The following is a 6,504-nucleotide window of genomic DNA, read 5'->3' as shown; positions in this document are numbered from 1 at the left end:
CCCTGCCTCATCACCAGTTTGAAGTAAGTCACGGCCACAGTAATTGGTTTAGAGGTGGGCACATAACCACTGAGAGCCAATGAAATGCAATGACAGACTTCTATCACTCTTTGTCGTCTTAAACCTAAAGAAATACAGGACCTGGAACTGTTACTACCCTCTTGCTACCACATGAAGCCTGGGACTAAAGGCAACACTTAGAAGGCGGAAAAGAAAGATGGTGAAAAACAAAATATTTATGAAATATTTTAAGCTCTAACTCCAGCTGTGCCTGAAGCTTGACCCCTACACTTTTAGCTTAGATGAGCCAATAAATTCCCTTTTTGCATAAGCCAATGAAAAGAATACTAAATTCTAGGAGAGGACAAATGAAATGTAACCTGTGATTAAGATCTTTAGAAGAAAAATGCCTTATATATCAAGATAATCAAGGTGTTAACTAAAATTCTCATCGAAATCATAATACAGCAGAACAATAAAATAGACAAACATGCCAGAAGAGTTTCTATGTCCATGAACTCTAATGTAAGGTGAAACGCCCAGAAATAAATAGGCATAGATGTAAAGAGAATTAAAAATTATAATCCCAGATTATCTTAAAATAACTTCTTTATTGTGACCAGAAATCTGGTTCCAAGGTTTTCATGTTCTCCTTTGTCTTGAGCTTGTATCTTTCATGAGCCCTGAAATGGCAATTTTACAGATGCATAAATTGTAATATTCACAATTTCCACAGCATTGTAATTGTACTCAGTAATTATAATTTTCATTGACACAAAAGTTAGGCTCCTGGGACTTGCTCAGGAGAACTTAAGACTGTTGCTAGGCACCTCACAAAAGCGATTATCCCCTTTGTGGGAACTAAGGAATTTGACCTTGAATAACTTTTACATTTGGAAGTTAAAAATGTACTGGCCTTGTCTTCTTTGAACCCATTTATTAAAAATTCACCCAAATTTGGGGCTACCATGATCTAAGGGAAGAGAATGGATCCAACAGAAGAAAATCTACAAACGTCTGATTACCCACCGTACACAAGACAGCATGCTAGGCACACTCAGTGGCTTAAGGCACGGTCCTTGCCCTCCCAGAGCTTGGAAACTGTGGCAGAAGTAAGACATATGCATGAAGAGTCAAACATCAATATAAAGCAATATGTAATAAATGACCAAAAAAAAGGCTAGGGCAAACACTAAGAACTTAGAAGCTGAGGCTGGAAGAATAAGAAATCAGTGTGGTTTGGAATGCTTAGGGCTGTGGTCTCCAAGCCCCAGGCCATGGACCATGGAAAAAAAGTCTTCCATGAAACTTAGGAATCAGGGGCTTCCCAGCAGGAGGTGAGTGGCAGGTGAGCAAGCAAAGCTTCAGGTGCATCTGTATTTACAGCTGCTCCCCAGTGCTGGTATCACTGCCTAAGCTCTGCGTCCTCCTGCCCTGTCCCCTACTTCTTCCTCCCCTCTCCCCCACCTTCTCCTCCCCGCTCTGCCCCACCGTCAGTGGAAAAATTGTCTTCCATGAAACCAGTCCCTGGTGCCAAAAAGGCTGAGGACCACTGCTTAGAGTAAGTATAAGCAAATGAACAGGAAAGAATTGCAGGGCTCTGCAGGCAGATCTGTGTAAATAGCTGTTAAGTATTTATAGAATAGTCTGGCTGAAGCAATAATTCTTATAGGGTTTTAGTAGAGTGGAAAAGGTTGAAAAGTTAGGGAGTAAATTAAATAACAACCTAAAAAACTTAGCCTTCATCTTGTATTAAATGTGGTATTTAAAGACTGTGTTGAGAACTAAGCCAATGGAAACAGACCACCTCTCTTTGGTATTAAAGCCATCAAAGCTACTGACACAACAGCCTAGACTTGGTTTGCACGTGAAATAATAAGCTTTTGTTGATCACTGCATGGTATAATGAAAAGTGAGAAATTGCAGAGGGAAGAACCGGGTCGTGGGAAACTTAGGCATTGGACTGATAAAGTAAGGTTTGCCTTTCAGATATAGCTTACCCTAGCTGCTACTTGGAGGATGGATTTAACAAGGATGAAATTGGTAGAAAACTATTGAGAAACCCCAGGCAAGGGTTAATGAAGACCTGTACAAATGTGATGACAACTGACATGTGGAGAAGATGGATTCAAGGGATATTTAGGCTACAACATTAGGACTTGGTGATTATCATTGGCTGTTGGGTGGGGTGATGAGAAGGAAGGATTCTAGAATGACCTGCAGGCTTCTGACCTGGGAGGATGCTATGGACTGAATTGGGTTCCCCTGCCCTTAACCAATTTCACATGTTGAAGCCTTAACTGCCCCCCCCCCATGTGATGGTATTTGGAGATGGGATGTTTGGAAGTTGATTAAATTTAGAAGAGGTCGTAAGGGTGGGGCCCTCATGAGGGAATTAGTGCTCTTATAAGAAAAGACACCAGAGAGTTTGCATCCTCTCTCTCTCTCTCTCTACCTTGTGAAGAGACAGAGAGTAAGCGGCCACCTGCAAGAAAGGAAGAGGACCCTTACTAGGGAACAAAATTGGCTAATACCTTGGTCTCAGACTTCCCAACCTGCAGAACTATAAGAAAGAAATTCCTGTTGTTTAAGCCACCCAGTCTATGGTATTTGTTATGAAAGCCAGAGCTGACTAATGCAAGGGACTAGGCAGAGAGTGGTAGCATTAACCAGGATATAGGAGGAGGTTCTTTGAGGAGAGAAAGATGATGGGTTCAGTGTTAACCATTGTATAAATCAGGACTCTGGCTGCAAGTCATAAAAACCTGCATCAAACTACTTTTTGGCAACTTCTAAGGTCATAAAACCAAATGGCTGAAATGTAGGGATTGAGAGGACTTCAAGACAAAACACTGAAAGCACCAGGACTAGCTCTCTGTCCTGCTTTCTGTCTCTCTCTTTCCCTCCTCATGGCTCTACCACTCTGTTTGGTTTCTCCTTGTATTTGGGCTCATTCTCCCAAGGCCCTCCACGCAGCAAGGGACATACCTTCCAGCAGTTCTGGGATCCAAGAAAGAGAGCTACACCTTCCACTGCAACTTTAAAAAATCCCAAGAAAGAGAACCACAGGTTTCAAAGAATGAATGAGATAATCTAAGTCCCCGCTCTTGAGGAATTATAGCCATAAAAGCACAGAAACTCGAAGCCATCTCCAGTATTTCTATAGGGCTGACCACAATCCTGGAACATAATAGGAGCTCAATAAATGTTAAATGATGATGAATGGACATTTCTCATGAGCAAGATCATTTAGCATTTATGAACTACTTTTGTTGCATACATTCTTGTCCATTGTATAGATTAAAGCAAGTCTGTCCTCTGCCCCTGCCCCCCGCTCAATGGGTAGAATACACATTACGCCTCTCATGAAAAATTTCTCCCTACCCCCCAGCCACCACCACCACTGCTATCACCACCATGGAAATTCTGCCACCAACTCACCTTCTACATTATTATCCACCGCACCCTCAGTTAGGAGAGAAGGCTCAGAGCCCTAGCAGACCACTTTGAGAGGCCATAAAACCAACTTTGAACCATCACAGTAAAGGCTGGTTTGTCTTCATAATTCTATTGAGTTCCTCTGAAGGCAAAGATTGGATGGGCACATTCAACAGCCAGAATAATAAACAACAAAAGCTAAAATCAGTCTCCAAACCTACAGGGCTGCAGCACATGATACTTTTGGCCTTTTTTCTGAACCTCAATGTATTTATTTAGTTTTATTGTACACTAATTATATTTTATTTTATTTGTTTAGCCTGTTGGTAACACTTTGAGGGCTGCTGTATGCATGACACTAAGTACCAAGAGCTGTATAAAAGCAGCTAAATATCTCCAGCACATAATCAAAAGAGTAACAGGAACATTACTTATTTGATAAATCTAGATCCTTCCATCTCAATCTCTGGATCCCAGTCCCCCCGAAACCTCTTCCTTCTGATCCTATGGGACCACACACAGACTCATAACTTTTCATAATCATTCTTTCCTCTATCTTTTGGTGGTCTCCTGTTCTTTCACTGTTTCCTACTTTCCCTGCTCCTACCATCACACTCTTGTCATCACCAGGTTAGTGTAGCCTGGGCTAGCCAAGGAACATTTATTTTGTTCCAATGGAACAGTGGAATACCATACACAACACACATGCACACAACACACATGCACACACCCCGTGATGTGCTCTGTTACTAGTCACAGGATAACTTTACCCTTGGCCTCCATCTCTTAGAGAACTCTAAAGATAACAGCTTTTTGCTCCACTTGCTTTTTATTATAAGCCTCCTGCCAATGGCTCTGGCACAAGTCTATAGAAACTAACAACAATATAACACTGTTAAAATCTCTATGGGCTCAGCCAAGAAACCCTCTGGGAAGCTCCACCCTTACCTGCCCTGAGCCTTCCTGCCCCAGACCAAGGTCTTGCACCAAGCTCCTGTGCATCCTCTCCTCCCTCTGGTCTATTATTTCCCTTCTGGGTGCTCACTTTAAGGGGGCTTCTGGCTTCCTTAACAGCTCAAGAGCCTCAGGTCTGGAGTGGAGCTAAGCCCCTCAGTGGGGCTCACACCTGTCTGAGTTCACGGCTGACAAACAATCCAGGCCTATGCCCCTGGGGCTCCCTCTATAGAAAGATGATTTACGGTCAATTGTTTGGAACTGGAGCCATTTGCCTAAGGAAACAATCTAAAAAGGCGTGGATAGGTACCTGGGAGAACTCACAACAGTTCGTTTGACCCACATACCTCATCTGGAGTTCTAAACACACTATAGAACCTACCTAACTGTGTGCCAGGGTTTCTACGGTTTCTATGGGGAAATGAGTTCCGAGTTCCAGCCAGGAAACCTCTGCCATTGCCATCAGCGAGAACAGCCCAGCTTTCACCTTCCCCGGCCTGCCAACCCAACGGTAGGGAACCACCTGAAGTTCATGGTACATTTTGTCTTTTGTGTGGACCTCAGTATATTTATTTGGTTTTATTTTATCCTCATATTTCATTTCATTTCATTTGTTTAGGCTGTCAGTAACACTTATTGTGGGCTACTTTATTTCTCTACAAAACATTTTTTAAAAACATTAACTGGGAGTTGTGGCACATGCCTGTAGTCGTAGCTACTTGGGAGGCTGAGGCAGGAAGATCACTTGAGCCCAGCAGTTCAAGGCTGCAGTGAGCTATGATCAAGCCACTGCACGCTCCAGCCTAGGTGACAGAGTGAGATCCTGTCTCTAAAAAAAAAGTACTAAAGCTAGATCGGTATTGTGATCAGTACTGTGCTTAATATCAATGAAGTCAAATTCAGTTTAATGTACTATATCATGGAATTCTGAAATATGTAGCTCACAAATATTTAATGTTTGTCAGTCCTCTTAGATGTGGTCCTTTTGTAGACTTGAGAGAACCTTTGATCTTTGTCTATGTCTAATCTCTCTCTCTCATTTGCATCTTAATTAATACTTGGATTATTAATTAATACTTGGAGTCAGGATAAATTTACTTATAAATAAAAAAATTTAAGTGTAGAGAAAACAAGTATGAGCCCTGATTTCCCTGGATCTGTTCAGAGGTGAAATACACACACACACACACACACACACACACATACACGCACACACCCTGCACGCACACACACATATACCCCACACCCACACCCACACATCATATATGTTTTTCTAGATGGTGGAGTAGGAGACGGTATGAAAAGTTTCTTATATTTTTAATAACCCTTGTTCAGAGACTCAAAAATTAATTTTTGGAATGACAACAGTATTATGAAAGTGTCTTTTTCTTCACTGCAAGTATACGAATGGATTTAAATAAGGGTTATTTTCTTTTATCCAAGTCTACTGTTTTAATTTTATTCTTGTCTCAGCCTACCTTTTTATTCTATTTAAGATATTATGATGTCAAATTACTTTCACATGATCGCACACCTGAAATGAAAAAAAGAGAAAAGATGATTTAGAAAGTTAATCAGATTCAGGAAAGGAAATGATGGGCTATTTTAAGTTCCACAATCCTAGTAAGTTTGGTAATGAATTAACAGATTAAATGGTTCCATAGTAATTATTTAGATGCAACTAATTCAACAGCATTTTCTGAGACTACTGCATGTTAAAAAATGTACTGTGGTATCTCACATGAGGATATACACACAGAATACATGGCATGGTCCTGTTACTCATGAAGTTTATAATTTTTTTACATATATGAAAAAGAGAACTCTTTCACATGTATCCAACTGCTAAATCCAGTGCCTACTGCTTTCTAAAATTAGAGAAGGGGCTGGACTATGGTAAACTCCAGGAAATGGTTACCATTTAAATAGGCTGAAAGTTCCTCTTGGGTGTTGTAAATTAACAAGAGCCCAAGGAGGGTTAAATTCAGCCTTTTATAAGAGACTTTGAAGAAAATGGCCTGAAGCTGAGGAGAGTAGTGGGGTGGTATTTTGGAACACTTGGGAAGAGTTGAACAGAGAGCAGAATGTGTTTTGAGAAGATGATCCTATCAG

At 41.1% G+C, this 6,504-nt stretch overlaps 1 long non-coding RNA gene across 1 annotated transcript; it reads right to left on the bottom strand.

The window, feature by feature from the left end:
* Positions 1-657: 657 nt before the first annotated feature.
* On the bottom strand, positions 658-5,905 carry LOC123621956. The gene is made up of 3 exons (XR_006729340.1): positions 5,871-5,905; positions 1,030-1,101; positions 658-683 (listed from the first exon to the last, which is right to left on the bottom strand). It is a non-coding gene; the product is annotated as an uncharacterized LOC123621956 (long non-coding RNA).
* Between the last annotated feature and the right edge of the window lie 599 nt (positions 5,906-6,504).

Source organism: Lemur catta, chromosome 16 (assembly GCF_020740605.2).
Source record: "Lemur catta isolate mLemCat1 chromosome 16, mLemCat1.pri, whole genome shotgun sequence".
NCBI classification, from domain to species: Eukaryota; Metazoa; Chordata; class Mammalia; order Primates; family Lemuridae; genus Lemur; species Lemur catta.
The sequence above is the reverse complement of the archived record's forward strand: the minus strand, read 5'-3'. Positions and strand labels throughout refer to the sequence as shown.